The 18,503-nt window shown below is 39.5% G+C and overlaps 1 long non-coding RNA gene across 1 annotated transcript; it reads right to left on the reverse strand.

Annotated features, from left to right (window-relative positions):
- Positions 1-14,308: 14,308 nt before the first annotated feature.
- Positions 14,309-18,192, reverse strand: LOC146490464 (uncharacterized). The gene is made up of 2 exons (XR_014872735.1): positions 17,814-18,192; positions 14,309-17,491 (listed from the first exon to the last, which is right to left on the reverse strand). It is a non-coding gene; the product is annotated as an uncharacterized LOC146490464 (long non-coding RNA).
- Between the last annotated feature and the right edge of the window lie 311 nt (positions 18,193-18,503).

The following is an 18,503-nucleotide window of genomic DNA, read 5'->3' on the forward strand; positions in this document are numbered from 1 at the left end:
GAAGTCACAGCAGTGCTGTCTGGACAAGATGTGGCTCATTTTCTCACATTTGTACAGCTTTTGGGATGTCAGGGTGCTGCACTCATTAATGCATTTGACTTCATCTTCATCAACTTCAACTTCATCTTCAGGTGTGTGTGAGAAGCCAACTCACCATAAACTGTTGAACTGCATGCCAGTGAAACAAAGACATTTTTGTTATTTGTGTGTGTCAGACAGAGTTGGGAAGGTTACTTTTAAAATGTATTCCATTACAGATTACAGAATACATGCCCCAAAATGTATTCTGTAACGTATTCCGTTACGTTACTCAATGAGAGTAACGTATTCTGAATACTTTGGATTACGTAATATATTATCATGCTGTTTACAACTACATGAATGTACTATTGCTGTGATTTATTACTGTTACTGAAGGTCCGCGGCTCCGAACCGTAGTAAAGGGACCTCTGGCTAATACGGTGGGTTCTGTGTCGGGCTCGTAGCCAAAAACTAGCTTTACTTTGTTGTCTGGGTCAACTTTGCTAGTGAGAGACAGAGAGAGGCGTTGAAAAGCTGCTCCAACAGAACTTATTGTTTTTGGAGGAAAACACGAACACGGTGTACAGTCGAGTCTTAATAGCTTACTTACAACTGGGCTCGTCAGGCACTCTTCTTGGCTGGAGTGGTTATTATTATATTTACATGCTTCCAGCTCCCGTTTTTGCTCGATGACAGCTCGTACTTTTCCTTTCTCTCCCTCCCTCGCTCACAGACACATAACGGGTATGGCAGTCCATTCTCCCTGCAGCACGGACTACACTGCCTATGATGCTACATCCTTTAGAGTTATACCTGTAGCATTCTGCCTATTAGCTTAGCACAACAACAACAGGCTTCTCTCACCCAGGAAACACGCAGAGAGAGAGAGAGAGCGTCACCCTGTAACCATGGCAACCGTAACGCTGCCGCCTGGAACAACAGAACGTAGCTGTCAAACAAAACCCAAACAGTCCTGACGCCACAATATGAAACAGGGAAGTACCGCCATGTAATCCATTTATTTCAACAAAGTAACTGTATTCTAAATACCACCTTTTTAAACAGTAACTGTAACGGAATACAGTTACTCATATTTTGTATTTTAAATACGTAACGGCGGTACATGTATTCCGTTACTCCCCAACACTGGTGTCAGAGAAGATGAATGTTTCAGCGCTTCTCTTTACATTTCCCTTAAATACACTGGCATTTCTTTGTGTGTGTTTGTGACACTGACTCAACTGTCATCCCCTTTTCTCCTGTACAGCTAGTGCACATCTATAAAGGAGAATCAGAAAAATAAAACTTTTTTTTTTCTTAATGTGTCACTTACTCTCTATGGTACAGATCTGGCTCCACTCTGCAGTCATTCGACCCTCCAGTACTAACTAGAGATGGCATGATACCACTTTTTTATGTCCGAGACCGATACTGATATCATAAATTTGGATATCTGCCGATACCGATATGAGTCCGATATAGTGTTTTTTCAATCAATAAAACAGTTTTTTTAATATCTTGCTGCTTTTTGTATAAAAAAATGGTAAATGGCCTGTATTTGTATAGCGCTTTACTATGGACCACAAAGCGTTTTACACTACATTTAGTCATCCACCCATTCACACACTGGTGATGGCAAGCTACATTGTAGCCACAGCCATCCTTGCACTGACAGAGGCGAGGCTGCCGGACACTGGCACCACCGGGCCCTCTGACCACCACCAGTAGGCAACGGGTGAAGTGTCTTGCCCAAGGACACAACGACCGAGACTGTTGGAACCGCTCAATCAACGTGATCAACTTTAATTTAATGCACGTGTAAAAAATTGAACCGAAATCGATTATATTTCTACAATAATTAAATAGATTCAACATATTTCTACAACAGAACTGCAGACTGCACAGATGGTACCTTCCCAAAGGAAAAAGTACTACAGCTTACTAGGGTATATTAGACTTAATAGTTACTATATACAGTAATGGATTTCTATACATTTTACATCAGATTAAAACTTTGGTTGTAAGATTCAGATAACTATTTATTAAAAGCTAGACATTTTAAATGAAAATAAGAAAGAAAGATATTTCTTTGTGCCCCCCTTTCCCTGTTGATGCCCCACCTACCCCCCTGGCAAAACTTTGCTAGACAAACTTGCTTTACTTCTTGGGATAACTTTCTGGGAGATGAAATGTCGGTTTGGTAGCGAAGCTCCAAATCCTCAACCAGACCGCCGACAGGTCTCGCACGCCACAGCCGCTCTATCACGTGAGGCATACTGCTAAGGTTATGAGCTGAGTTACGCTATGGGATATTTAATGGATTGGATTACATTTTTTATTTCTCTCCTATATCCGATCCAGTAATGGCACCGGTTCTGACATAAACGGTAGTAACCAGACCGAAAAGCAGCGCACATTTCGGTGCTTTATTTCGGTGCTTTTTTTTTCCTGAGATGTGATACACTTTGAATTCTAGCCAATCATTTTACTTTTCCGAGGATAGTAGGCGGGTCCAGGTACGTACGTACGGATGATGATGGCAGCAGCAGCCGTTCTTCTCTGCGTGAGTAGCTTAAGGTTGTTCGTGTGTAATTTACGTTGAGTAGGCTAACCACGTTATTACATTAATGCAGTAAGGTGAACTAGCAAACATCATCATAGCTACATGCGGCTGTCTTCTTGTTTGATGGCAGATACTCCCTTCACCCTGGCCAAGAAGGCTAAAATGACCAAAGAAAAAGTGGAAAACAGTTAAACATGAGAGTTTTTTGGACAAAGTTTGTGCTTTTTCCATTGTTTAAGCACTGCTTCCAGCCCAGAGTGATACCATATATGCCCCATAGCTGCAGAAAGGCTAACATTGTTATCGTTTTACAAAAAAACAGCTGAACATGAGAGGTTTTTGGACCAATTTTGTGTTCTCCATTCTTTAAGCACCGGTTTGAGCACCGTTTAAGCACCGGAACCGTTTCAAAAGTACCGGTTTGGCACCGATATCGGATAAAACCTAAACGATACCCATCCCTATTGGTAAGTGTGCAGGACTGTACCAGCTGTAGTTGATGGTTTTCCTTTGAGCAATTCTTTAATGTTTCCTTTTCATCAGCATTGAAGTTTTGTTGATGGTTTTCATTTGATTTAGCAGCTTTGCCGGAAGTTAAATCTTTATTGAAATCCAGTTTTAGGTTTTTATCTGCATTGACTTTTCTCCCCTGAAGGTTCAGTTAGTTTGATGGAGTCCATAAAAGGTTTAAAGGCACTTACTGGGATTTCTAAAATATCCAGATTTTACGAATTATAGACAAAATTTATATACAGTATAATTATGATCATTTACAGTATAATTGATTGTTTTATTTATTTATTATTTATCCATGTATTGAAATATAAGAAGCAGAACAGTGGAGGAAATGAAAACACTCGCTCACAGAGAAAGAAGGATGAGGGCTTTTACTGGATGTGACTGAACTGTTCAAAAAAAAGAAATGGATCAAGAACACAAGAAGCATGATGGAGAAATCATGTCTGCTGTGGCTGCTCATAGGAACTCTGTAATGGTCCTCTCTCTCTTGTTTCTCTATATCAAACATCCAGTTTGTGTAGGAGGTAAACAAGACAGCTGTTTCCTCCTTTCTCTGCTTGAACCCCATCAGTCTGTGTCCTGGAAGTTACTGCTTTTCTCTATTGTTTTGTTAAATATCAAACTTTGAGGTAATCTGGATGTCGTTTCTCTTTAGCTCTGACCTGTCCTCTGTGCTGGGTGCAAGCCAGCACCAGCAAGGTGTTCTTAACCAGGGCTGGGTATCGTCACTGATTTCTAGAATCGATTCAATTCCAATTCACAAGGTCCCAAATCAATTCAATCCAGGATTCGATTTAATTCTATTTGATTTGAATCAGGAAAATTTTGCCTCAGACAGTCAGAAATATTATAATTCAGATCATGCATCCGTACATTTCTATATTTTTATATCTATAAATAAAAATCTGACACTTGCAAGACTTTATCAAAGGTGTATAAGCATCACAGCAGATGCCTTTGTGTCAAAGTAGCTGAGGATAAAACACAGAAAAACATGAAGGTGATTTTCCTGGCCTGGGATTTTATAAAAAATATTCTGCAGTAGATCAAAAATGAAAGAAAACCATTAATCAACATATGAACGTTACCTGATGCTGCTGAAGTGAAGCAGAGCAAAGTTACAGTGGTTTTATTAGAGACACAGCTAAGCGTTTGCAATTTTGCATAATTTTAAAAAGTTTAAATTTGTTGAGAAGCCCAGCAGAAATGAGGCTTTTTTTTCGGAAGTAAGTAAAAGGAAAAAAAACAGCGTCTGACAGCACTGTAAACAACTTGTGCGTAATAAGCAAGCGAATAATGCAGAAAACTGATTTTTAGATGGGAAACTGTTCTAGAAGTACACTGAGAGAGAGAGAGAGAGAGAGAGAGAGAGAGAGAGAGCTGTGCATGAAGTGATTTTACCGTGGTGGAAGCAAAATAGCGAAACTAAGAGGGAATTCATGACGATGTTTATGTGAAGCGTAGTTTGGATCTTCTTTTGCTGCTGGTTCAGTCAATATTGTTTGGAGAGAGATAAAACTTCCAGCTTTAGAATCAGCGCAAGAAGAGCGTAAACACAAAGCGCGGACCAGCCAAAGGATCAGAATTAGTGAGCTGTCGGCTTTGAGCCCCGACCGTGTTGTCAGGTGAGAAAGACGACATCTCACTGATTCTGACCCATCGGCAAACATGCAAACTCCACGCAGAAAGACTGCTGTTGGAATTGAATTGATTGAATTGAACTCATGACCTTCTTGCTGTGCGGCAACAGTACTAACCACCGTGCTGCCTTGGTTCCAAAACAAATTCACTAAAATTAAAAAGCAATTGTTGAAGAGATAAAATGGTCCTTTCTCGTTTTTATAAATCTGTGTTTTTTGATTCTAGAAACATTTAAATATGATTTTTAACTTACAGTTATTATGCATTTCTTGTATAAAATAAAAAACGATAAAATGTGAGTTACTGCTAATTGTTGTATGTTTATGTAATAACAAACTAAAAATGTGAATTTTTTAAAACTAAGAATCACATTCACATTTAAACACTGAATTTAAGCTTGGACATTATATTTAACACTCAGTGTGGAGTTTACATGTTTTCCCTGTGTGGATTCCTTCTGGACACTCCAGCTTCCCCCTACAGTCCAAAGACACACATGTTACATTTACTAACTCCTAAAGTGGCTGCATATCTGTGTACGTGTGCTGACCCTGTAACAGAGCTATGACCTGTCCAGGATGTATCCTGCTTTTCACACATCAAAGTTGGGATAGGTTGATAGGTAGCGTTGGCTGATGAAATCCAAATCATGTGACGTCACCCTGAGATGCTTCTGAGAAACAAACTCACTAATAAGCTGTTGAACTGCATGCCAGTCAAACAGATATTTCTACTGTTTCAGAGATGATGAAAGTTTCTGCATTCCTCTTTACATTTTCCATTAGTACACAACGTGTTGTCCTGTCAGTCAGCTCTCTGGGTAGAAGAGAACAAAACATATAAATAAATGTTTAAGACAGGAGCTACTTAAACTGTTCCTTTATTTGTTTTGAACACAGGTTTAAAAATCTTACCAACAATGACATAAACTACTTATCTTTATAATCTTTATAGAGAAATAAATAAAGTTGAAATTCGTATGTATTTCTTATGCCCAGCAGAAAAGCCAGACTGTGACTTTAGGCCTGTCTTCTTACAATTACTTGTGTGTGTGTGTGTGTGTGTGTGTTTTGAGTTTTCATCAGAGCCAGAGGTCATCTACTCTTCACTTAAGTTTTCCACCAGTCCCACCACATTACACAATATGACACACATCAGCTGGTTCAGTGTTTAAATGCTGTAGCCCACAAATGATGCATGTAGGGGAGTTGTGGAACTCAGTCACAGGTTTGCTTACAGTACACAGTTATGACTGAGGACATGATCAAATGTTCAAATAAACAGATAGCAATGTCTTCTGTCTCATCTTCATCTCAGTAAGTGATGAGAAACACAAAGTCACAGCAGTCCTGTCTGGGCCAGATGTGAAAAATGTTTAATTAATAAAATGTTTAAATACTAAAATTAAACTCTGAATTTCATTTTAAGACAAGATTTTATCCATCATGCCAGCTATATTCTGGTTTGTACTTATTTCAGGGCTCAAACCATGTGATGAAATACCTGCTTAGATTTCATTATCACGCCATTTTTATACTTCCTTGTTTTTATATTATGTGAGTCTAAAGTTCTCTTAATTAAATCTTTAAGATCTTACAGATTTAAGATATTTAAGGTGAAGTAGCTGTAATCCCCACTTTCTGAATGGGCGTTTAAGATGTTATATTATACACATGTGTGTTTAGCACTATCATCTCACAGTCACATATATGCACAGAATTAGGGACATGGTGCTGCAGAGATTGCTGTTGCTTAGTGTTTAGCACTCCCGCCTCACAGTCAGCAGTTTTTTGGGTTTGAATCTACTGAGCCTTTCAGTGTGGAGTTTACATGTTCTCCCTGTGTGGATTCTCTGTGGACACTCCAGCTTCCTCCCACAGTCCAAACACACACATGTTACATTTACTAACTCCTGAAGTGGCTGTATAGCTGTGAATGTGTGCTGACCCTGCAACAGACCTGTGACCTGTCCAGGATGTTTCCTGCTTTTCACACTATCACAGCTGGGAAACGATGATAAGTAGCGTTGGCTGATTAAATCCAAATTATATGATGTCACTTTCATTAACTGTTTAATGAAATAAATCATGTAATGTAAAAAATAAATAAATCACATTTTGTGCTCACGGTAGTTAGCAATACCTCACCTCATGAGCAAGTGAGCTAATTATGTTGGTCAAAGTCAGATGTATGAAAATAAATTGACAAAAATGTTCCTGATGCCACTCAATCCACACATGCTCTTATCTCACAGGCTGTGATCCACTGAAATAAACTGAAGCTGTCTCCTTCTCTCTGATGCACCATATTAAGGTCTGATGCTGTTTTTATTAAGTGCCTGAAACGGAAATATGTGGGGCCTTGTTCAAAACATCTGGGATGAAGAGTCAGTGAAGACAAACATGATGGAGCTCAGTCAGAGAAAACAGTTTCCAACTGCAAAATAAAAATAAATAAATCATCTAAGAAAAATTTACATTTACAGAATTGACATATTTAACATTTTATTAGTGGTTCCACAAAAGCACTGTGAGTTTGGCTTTGTTTGTGAGTACTGAGCTCAGTTCTGTTGCACTTTTCCAAACAAACATCCCAGTTAAGTTAACGAAGTGAACACAGACTTGCATGTTTCATTCATGATAGAGCGCTGTGCAAGTCTAATGTCATTATAGTTTACTCAGAAAAAGTGAAACAGGTGATTCATTGTAATGTGTAAACATACATGGACACATAGGATATAAAGCAAAGAGACAGTTTTTGTGTCATATTTATGCTGGTTTACGACCAGGTGGGGGCCAGTAGAAAGTATAAAAAGCTGTGTAACACACCACCATTTGGAGACTTGCTGTGACCCTCTTATGCATCTCTCCCCATCTGGATGGTTTATGCTCATTGTGTGAAAATTGTATGGAAATAAAGGATTGTTGATTGAGCATTTATACACCGAGTAATTGTCCTTCCTTCAGCCCAAAGATTCAAAGAACTGGGAGATTTCAACACCAGGCAGAACTTTATTGAAATGGTAACTGGCATAAACTCTGATTTATGGTAATTTTTATTGTAGATATGAAGAAACATGTCCGAAACGTGTGCTCTGTATTTGATTTCTAATAACTAAAGATCAGCTGTGAAATAAGGAGACTTTTTTAAGCCTTTATTGCTGTAGCTTCTCTCTGAGATCTGGAGCTAAGCACAGTTCTCTGGAACTGGATGAGCAGAAATCCAGTGAAATCACAAGCAATGCTGCAAACCTTTATAACATATAACATTCGCTTTTACAGAAAATAAATCAAACCGTACCTTTGTGTAAGAGTGACACAGAAGCAGCTTACTGCTGCTTACCTGCAGCTTCTTTTACCTTTGGTGACATCATTTTTTTAAACATATGTACAGCTTTAGGGACAGCAGGGTGCTCCAGTGATTACTCTGCGGGCCTTCATCTTCAGGTGCGTGTGAGAAACAAACTCAACCATGAGCTGTTGAACTTCATGACAGTGAAACAAAGACATTTTTACTGCCTGTCAGAGAGATTAATGTTTTTGAGTTTGTCTTTACATTTCCTGTAAATACACACCCCAGGCTTACAGTCCTTACATGTTTTCTTCTGTGAATCCATCTGAGACACACACAGTGGAATTTGTCATTGGAAGAGTTCAAATCAATGGATAAAACCTAGAAACTTTCCACCCGACAGACTGTCTTGAATAATCTCTCTCTCTAAAGTTTTTTAAAGTAATAAAAGCCTGAAAAACACACACAACCATGCATGCACAAAACAATCACAGAACAGAGGGGAAGAAATGAATGGGAACAGAACTTATGCCACACACTGGCATTTGAATAAAATATCACACATGTCACCTGTATGAGTGTGGATCTCTGACTGATTCAAGGCAGTGAAAAGAAAATGATGATGATGAAACTTTTCTGATGTTACTCAGACAGATTTCTGAGGATCTCCTGAGGAAACAGTTCACCTACAGAGGCTGTGATCCATTAAAATAAACAAGAATATTTGAATGGGACTCAGTCTGGTTCACCACTTCGCCTCCACGCTTGAAATCTGAAACATTCTTATTAAATTAATGAGCTAAAAATGGGCTCTGAAAACATAAGTCCCAACTTTGGCTTCCTTTAGTCCAGCCGAGTGACTTCTGTTCTGTGTTTGTAGGAGAAAGAAGAGAAAAGGCTAATGACCAACAATTAATCCATTAATTAATGAAAAAGTAAACACGTAAATAAAATAGTACATGAATATAAACAATCATATTTCTACATTTTTTAACATTCAGATTCTGCCTTCAGACAGTGAGACATTCTTTAGATTCTTAAAGTTTGAATCATGAGTTTGTTTTGAGTAGAAAAAGATTCTGCAGATACTTTCTGTTTCTGATCTCTCTGGAAAAACAGGAACAGAAAGCATTTGTGGAGGTGAAAGAGAACATCCGATCACCTGTTTTCTCTAACACAGTCTCACTAGGCGCCGCAAAACTTAAGAGTTTTCTGTTTTTATGTCAGATTTGTTCATGTTTAAAGATCAGCTTGAAGATAAAATCGATCGAGTGTTTTTAAGCCCTCTGTGCTTCATTTTGTCTCTCTGTGTTTTTTAACTCACCAAAGCACCTGCTCATAGGGGGTAATGTGATTGTTGAGGTTTTCTCTATTTTTTGTACTATTGTTGGAAATTTACCTTACAATATAAAGTGCCTTGAGGCAACCAGTGTTGTGATGTCAATACTATATTAATAATCCTGAATTATTTTAAATTATGTCAATCGCCCAACATCAGACCACTGACATTTCTAGTATCTGTACAAATAGAAAACTTAGATCTCAGCGTGTATTTATATTGACTTTTTGTCAAGCTGCAGTACGCTCTCTGGATATGCAGAGAAACAACTAGTAATTGACTACTTAATACGTGCTTTACTGACATGGCACTGATGTTATGTTTTTTATCCACTTTCATTTACACCCAGCAGTAAAACAGTCACAAGAAAATGTGACTAGAAAATTTTATATATAAATATTTTTAATTTAATACAGATAGTCCATGTCCTACCCTTTGACACATACCTCTGTGCATTCTGTAAAAACTCATGTTAAGAGTTATTCTTCTGCAGGCTTCCGGTAATGGCGTTTACTGGGTAGACGTGTTTTAGGTCCACTCCGCTACACGGCTCAGCATTTACCTAACGAACCTACTTCTTTGAGATTTTGATTCCCAGTTTTGGATGTCTTTTGCCTTTGTCGACTACCAAAGATTTAAAGAATGTCAAAGTCAAAGGGCAAACAAGACCGAGACCGAGAAACCTCGACACTTGCGGCGCCTGTAACTGCAGCCGAGATTAGCTTAATGTTCGAGGAGCATAGAGCTGCATTGCTAGCGGACTTCAAGTCATCCTTTCAGGACTTGTCTTCTAAGTTAGACAGTTAGACTGCAGTCTGCAGTGCTGGACCACGGTCAACGCATTAATTCTTTGGAATCAACATACACTGAATTTGACCAACGTCTGGACCAATTAGAGTCCGAATGCTCTATGCTTCGCAAAGACAATAACTGGCTAAAATCCAAGGTGGCAGACTTGGAAGGTCGCAGCAGAAGGCAGAATATACAACTTGTGGGACTACCTGAGGACATTGAAGGCCCACGCCCGACAGCTTTCTTTTCTCAGCTCCTCGTCGATGTTTTCGGAGCGCAGGTGCTTCCCTCAGCACCCGAGCTGGACAGGGCGCACCGGAGTCCAGTTCCGAAGTCGACGAAACCACGGCCGGTTATTCTGCAATTTCACCGGTACCAAATAAAAGACCTTGTAATCCGTGAAGCTCGTAAGAAAGGCGAGCTCAGCTACAACGGCCATAGGATCCAGAAATATGAAGATTATAGCCCGGAGCCCAACCGAGCTGAGTATAAAGACGCAATGTCTGAACTTTATAAGCGGGGATTTAAACCTGCGCTCCTCTTCCCGGCTAAACTGCGCATCATTCTGCCCACAGGGGGGAAAAAGTGGTTTATGTCTGCTTCAGAAGCCAATAAGTTCGTGCAGGGCTTGAGGAACAAGGCTGAAGCTCAAAGGCCACAGTGACTGACAGCTGTGAGTAAAGTGACTTGAATCCTTGTTGACTTACAGGCAATCGGACGATTACAGAGAAGGCAGGCAAGCACTATATGTTTCTGTTACTTCATGGTATACTAGTTGTCACCATTTTAACACTTGGTTCTTATGTTTCTTTTGTAATATTTTGAATTAATGTTCACTGATCCCTAGAAGGTTCAATTTATACTGGGATATACACTTACTACTTCAAAGTTAAGGTTATATGGAGTTTCTATGTAGCAGGAGTTTGGGCTAGAGGATGATTCCTGACTTAAATACACACCTCCTGATATTCGGAGGTGATTTAAACTGCGTTATTGACCCAGCTTTAGACAAATCTGCCACTGGCTCTAAAGCATCATCTGCTATGTCCAGGGCTTTCTCACACTTTATGACCCAAAATGGATACATTGATCCTTGGAGTTTTTTAATCCCCAAGCCAGAGAATATTCCTTTTTTTCAAATGTTCATCACACATATTCTCGCATCGATTACTTTTTTTATAAATGGCTCCATGGCTTCTAAAGTTTGCAACTCTGAATATCTCCCGATTGTTATATCTGATCATGCTCCATTAGTCCTGGATATGGCTTTGTCTCCTGGCTATAGACCTCAGCATCCATGGAGGTTGAACTCTCTTCTTTTGTCTGATTCAGCTTTCTGTGACTATATCTCATCTGCAATTGATAACTTCTTAACTACGAATGAGTGTGAGGACATCTCAAATTCTCTACTATGGGAAACTCTTAAAGCATACCTCAGGGGCCAAATAATTTTCTATTTATCTCACCTATCTAAATCAAAGAAAGCTAAGCAAAATTAACTTTCTGCCAAAATTCAAGCTCTAGACCGGCATGTGGATTCCAGAACACTCTGGAATGCACACCAAGCCTTTGCAGCCTGCTAAAGATCACACATCCTATCACTATACAATTAATTATACACCTCTAAGCATATATAAGTAGATATTTCTAAGCATAAATGACAATCAACATTACAAAACCTAACATTCCCCCCTTTTTGACCTTTATGCTAGAAAAGTCCCCAGTTATGAATACCTCATGTCTGACAGTGTCAATGCAAACATTTTTATACACAGCATATGTCAATCACCCTAAATTACTGTAAACATACACAGTTTGACAAATGTATTAGCAGTTATCCCATTCCTCATTGATCTCATCCAATGGCAAACTGCATCCTACGAGCAAACAAATGAATTGTTAATAGTCAAAAGAGAAATTAACATTTTCAAAAACATCCCAGCTCTGCGGTGATCACCCATCATTGGTGCAGAGTGGTTTTAGTTCGGCAGGGCGTCATGAATGTCTCTTCCAGTTGTTTCCATCACTGTCCATAGGACCAAAGTCCAAATGTATGTAGAATAGATATTCAAACATACCAGTTGGCTTTGTTGTTTGTCAACATGGGTCTCAGTTATCTCCAAAGCTGCAGACCTCTTCAGCACTCTAGTTTTATGGCCTCTACCAACCCCCATCACCTCACTTCAGGCCTTCGTCCTGCGAGGGGGATACTTATGACTCCTCCATTGTCCATGCTCTGCAGAAAAACCCCTCTGTAGAAAGGGTGCTGGGTCCAGTTATCTTACTGCTGTTAAGATCCCAGCAGTCTTCAGAGTGTCATCATATGCACAGTACAGTGACACAGCATTAGGTGATGTTCATAGGAAACTGCTGCCATCACCACCATAGCTTCTGGTTCATGTGCTTTTCACAGAATCATGATGCCATCCTTGGACTCCCTCTGCGCTGTCGATGGAGCTTGGCACGCTCCCCTCATCCTTCAGGTGCCCGTCTGTTGTCCACAATCTCCTCTGTTGGCCTCTGGAAAGCCCCCTTGGCACAGCTCTCATTCCAACGCAGCTTCAGTTCCTTGCTGTGGCTCCAAAGTCTGATCTCATGATGGGCCCAAACCAGCTCGACCTTTGACATCAACCACTGCCTGGGCTGTCAGCTATGCCTGGAATGGTTCTTGCTTCTCACTGGGCCTCTGAAGATTGCTCAGGAGATTCCTTTCAGCAATACTCTGACTGCTGCACCTATATTTCCTTGCTAGGAGGAAAAACTTCTATTTGGAGAGCATGTCAACAATCATCAAACCACATTCTTTAGTTCAGTGAACCTCACTTATAGGCCATCAAAGCCTCATCTGAACATGGATGCATCACTTGCATAGGCTTAATACCCGTTGAATGAACTGTTAATCACACAAATCGCTGCAAAAATCATATAAAACATAGTTTAATGTTAATTCATTGTTTCATGTTAATCCTGGACCCCTCCTCTTGACGCATGGACACTCCCATGAGTCAACTCATCAACCCTAGATTCCTGTCTTAAAGAAAAAGGTTAGCTAGATCATGTCCCAGGCAACATCAGGGTGTCTCCTCCGGAGTAGCTCCGTAACCCTGCAATAAAAGATGTTAGTGTTTTGCATATTAAGTTTGCTTAACACCTGGCTCCGCCAGGAGCCTGCATACACACCATCATGGCCTGGAAAACAAGATCTGAAAGTGAAATCAAACTTCACACTTGTAAACAATTATATCATAAGAGTGATAAAGCATTCAACATCAGCAAGACAAGTGTCATGTGCAGGTTTTCTCAAATCAGTAAACTACAATTATTTCCATAATTTGCCTCAGACATGGATCATCCCATGTGCTCAGTTAACATTAATGTAATTGGTGACTTCCCTTAAGCAAAGTCACTCCACTCATATATTACTAGGAGCTCAAGAGTGGCCAGCTAATAAGCCCCATATTCAACTATTCCATAAACACTGCATTTCTTATTTGTTTTTCTCATGTCACTTGTCCGCTTCTGCTGAATCCTCTACATTCATTCTTAGAAAAACAAACATTAGCAACACACATAGATGGTGACCAGGCGCAGGTCGACAGGTTCCAGAGGTGCTATAAAAAGACCATAAAGTTAGCCATCCATAGCTGTGGAAAGAATGTTATTTACATCATCAAAGTAACCTTCACATTTTCCCCAAAACACTGTAACACAGTTTTCTTCACACATAAACCCAGAAATCCTGTAGTAGGAAAAAACATCAACCAGCTGTCCTGGTATAAATCACATAATCAAATCACATGAAGAACTGTAATGCTGTAGAAAAGAAAATGCAAATGTTAGCGCTGCGCAGATGTATACACTCTTTCTCACAGTTGCCTCTGTGAGCAACACAAGGTAGTGAATAACACCCCTGGTAGATTCACAAACACAGAAAGTGGCACTAAAACGGTTAAATGATCACGCAACCTCAAATGTTGCTGGCATCTTTCTACTCCTGTAAAAAGAAACACACATAGATTCATCCACCCCTTTGTCCTGTCTAGGTGGAGGTTAACCTTGAGTAGTGGTCAAGTCTTGTCAGCTTTTGTCAGCTTTTACCAGTCAGTCAGTTTTTTTTTCTCTTTCACTCATTCATTCATACACTCATTCTTTCTTTGCTGATAGTGGAAACTATCGTCGCATTTAGTTTCCACTCTCAGCAAAATGACGTCATTTCAAAAAGAAAAAGAAGAACTTTAGCTCGGATTACCTCGCTGAATCCTTTTTGGGCAGGAACTTACTTTCTAATTGTCCCCAGATAAGTGACTTTCTCCTGAGCCCATTTTAATGTGGAGAAGCTCACTTGTAACAATTTTCTCGACGACGTGTCGTACAGCGCTTTCTGTTCTAATCGTGCAGATCTGCTCAAACGACAGAGATTATCGAACAAAACTTTCAGTGCACTGTGAAAGTATCAAAATAAAAAGGCCTTGTTAAGTCATGACACAAGCTCCTCATCTCAGGAGGGTAAATCATACCATTAGCATGGTTTATCATACTATCATACTAATTGGCAGGCTCAACTTCACAACAAAAGAAAAATCATCAGCTAGATTAACTCCAAACCAACCATCAGCTGCACAACACACAACATAAGCCTAACGTCTTATTAGCTATGAGTTTAATCCCCAGGTCTGTGCTCTTCACTCATTTAGGCCACACACCCATTTTATTCAGTTTTCCTTTTTACCTTCATCATAAAACATGTGACATGTTGTCATGTACTTCACAAAAGACGTTTGTACTGACGTATTCAGAGTTATGTATCTAGGTACAGGATTCACTCGCACATCAAAACAGGAAACTCAGTGTTTTAGAGTCTCCACTCAACACATAACAAACTCCAACACATCTCATTCACTCGTGCTAAAATTCAGTCACCTTTCCTTAATCTAAGAACGATCAACTAATTTGCATATCAGCTATTAACCCACTAAGATGACAGGACAACAGAAATGCATATTCAAAATGTTATCACAAAAATAGAATTTCCCTCATACAGTAAATTATTTGTGCTGCATCAATCAAGCAGAAAGCATCTCCCAATTTACTATATTAACAACTAAATTTATTGTCTGATCACTGGTTGGTCAAACCAGAATCTTTTTTTTTTCCACAAAAGTTAAACTGTTGTCCTGCAACCTAGAGAGTTAGTTGTCAGCATTGGATAAATTCAGCAGTTGATAACAAGTGTCTGTTAAATTGACACTATTTTAACACTGATGAAAGACAACAAGCTGATCTTCATTGCATGTGTGTTTGTGTTATTAGGCAGGTTTAATCAATGTCTGTGGAGCTGCATCTCCAGCAGGGCATGTTCTTAAAGCTGCCTTTCCTACACACTTCTCTGCTATTATTTGATCATTTCTTAACTAATGTGCTATGAGTCCACTGGTCTTTACATCACACTAAGTGACTTGGACAAGATGATAAACAGACTCACATGCTTAAGATGTTGTCTAATCTTCATGAGCTCTCTTGTGTTTGTGTTAGTAGGGTTAATGCATGTTTTGCTTGTGTGTGTGATTTTGTATATGTTTCTTTTTGCAGTGTTTCAGACTCCTTCTCAATTTTCCAACTTAAGCAGTCAGTTTTCTTTTCCCCAGGTTTGCTAACCCAAATTTTGATTTCCCATATTAAAAACAAAATTCCTATGTGTTCACACCACTCCTCTCACTCTGTTGTCCTCTCCCACTTCAACAGTCCAATAGCAGGCAGTTCTCCTTCAGCTTTGTCCTGTGTTCCACTGTCTCTTCTTGCCATTTTACTCCAAAGGTGGCAAATATCAAACTCCAACAGTCTCCTCAGTTCTCCTCAAATGTTCTTGTCACATGCACAGTGAAGTTGCAGCTTGTTGGAAACACAGTGCCATTCATCCAATCAGGCAGGATGATGGGTTTGCTCTTCTTCTCTGATGCTGTTTGTCCACACTGCTGCTGCTTGCTGGGACTCTTTGCTCAGGACTTTGCTGCTGTCTCTTTATCTGCCATGTTATTGCTCTTTGGAACTGCTTTCCTGGTCTTCAGGGAGGAGTGAGAACTCACTTGTGAGATTGAGGGACACATGGAGCTGTAAATAAGTTAGCCAGAAACTTGGCCTGAATGTTTCCAATGATGTTAAACTATAACTTTCTTCTGACCGCTACATGTGGAAAATTGATTCAGGTCTGCTTTCCATCTGAACGTGACAAACTAAGACATTTTCATTATTATTATCACTGCTTAACCAACACACATCTCTCTCTCTCTCTGTTTTTTGTGAATTGTCCTTTCTTAAAAGCAGAAAATGAGATTGTGGTTGTTCTTGGCTGATCAACACAAAACCTTTTTCCTATGATTATTTTTCATCTACAATGTAAATTTTGTCTCTTTTTTACTCTTTTTTTTTTTCAATAGCTGGTGACCTGCAGAATCACCGCTCTCTCAATCAGAGGCAATTACTTTTACACAGCGCACAAAAACACTGTAAAGTCAGACACATTAACACTCACTTTTTTCATCTGCGTAAATAAATCATTTGGCCAATGGCATGTGCTATCGTGATCCATAAATATGATCACAAGTTTATTTAACTATTTTTCAACCCACCAAAACAAATAAACAAAAACATGATGCTGATGCTATGAACACTCTACACACATGAGTCAAGATGCAGGAAAACTGCTCACGGAAACTCTGCACATTCCAGTTATCACAGTTATCATAGTTCTGTTTCCCTCTTTTTGAAGAGTTCTCAGCCAGCTCCTGATCTGATAATGTGTAGCTTGCTCATCAGCTCAGAAAAGACCACAACGCAACCTCACACAGTGGTTGCGTGCTTTGCCCCACAGTGGCAAAGACTTGCACTTTCATATTCAATTCAGCTTCTCCGTCATGTAGTTTTCAGCTGTTTCATACAGGGTTCAGCATATTAGTTGTTTTCATAGGTGTGCTCTATATCTGAACCAAGACGACAGTCTTTCAAGCAGGTCAAGTGCCTCTATACACGTAATTAGTTAAAATATTTACCTATTTTACTTCATATGTCATTGTACTGAATTTGAGCAACCCTAAGCTTAATGCAGATTACTTTCAACAATTATCCACCTCACATCATAACTGACTGAGGTGCCTCTTCATATTAATATTATTTCATCATTAACACCAGTTTACAGGTTGTTATCCTTGCTATTATTAGTATGAATGCATTAAAGATAAGTTCTAATGTAATTTTGCCGTTCGTTTATTTTTCATTATTCAGTCGGGTCTGTTTCCAACCCTTTTTAAACTACTTTAAACTACTTTGATCTCCAGTTTTCACTTGATGAGGGATTATTATGTTCTTCCTGATATGGGTGAGTGTATAACAGGTGGTGCTGCAGATGCGGCTGCAGGAATGGGTGGTGGATTAATAAAAGGATTGCGAGGACTGCACAGTGTCTCGTCTGGTTTTACTAAACTGGCAGTTTAGTTCTGTTTTTCTGACTGTTTATCTTCTTTCTCTTGTTTTTTCTTTTCGTCTCGCCTAACTGCTTCTTTTAAAGAGCTTCCTTCAGATGTGTTAATGCTGAGGGGCTTCATTTCCCTTCCCAAGTGGGACATTTCGTTTTCTTAGAATTTCTCCATCTACAAACACTAATTTGTCCGGCGCCTGGACATTTTTTCTCTAGCCACTGCTCGTCAGCAGTGAGTTTGGTGGGCTGATTACCCATTATCACACAACTGCAGAGCCGTCTCTGGCATGAGACGCGGGGGTGGTTGCTGACACGCCCTTCTACTTCGTGCTACTCACGAAGCGGTGTCAGTTTTATGGGATGAAACCCAACCTTTCCCCTTTGTCACCAGTACTTGAGCTCCTTACAGTAAATAAAAAGACAGTAACAATGGAAGTAGTTCAACAACTTATTGTGCTGTAAAAATCACTTACTTCCGACACACAGAAAACACAGACATTTACACACAGTCGCGCAGATCCTTACAGCGGATCACTCCTAAACCCTTGCGGCGGGTGAGACCTTTTTAGACCCTTGTGGTGGGTTAGACCTTCTTAGACCCTTGCAGTGGGTCAACCTTATTATACGTTACAGTCCTTTCGGCGGATTAGTCCTATGTTCGTTTTACGCGAGTGTGATTGAGTAGATGTATATGATATGATATGAATATCCCGTTTAAGTTTAGATAGTAGATGTAAAGATATTGACCATATATTTTTCTGTGTGGATATAATGGATGGGGTAAGGTACTGACATGCTACAACTTTATAGTTGTTAGATTCTCGGTACAAGTATACATACCCATCTTGTACATGATTTTAATATTA

This window comes from Neolamprologus multifasciatus, unplaced genomic scaffold (genome assembly GCF_963576455.1).
Source record: "Neolamprologus multifasciatus unplaced genomic scaffold, fNeoMul1.2 chr03_unloc_4, whole genome shotgun sequence".
Taxonomy (NCBI): domain Eukaryota; kingdom Metazoa; phylum Chordata; class Actinopteri; order Cichliformes; family Cichlidae; genus Neolamprologus; species Neolamprologus multifasciatus.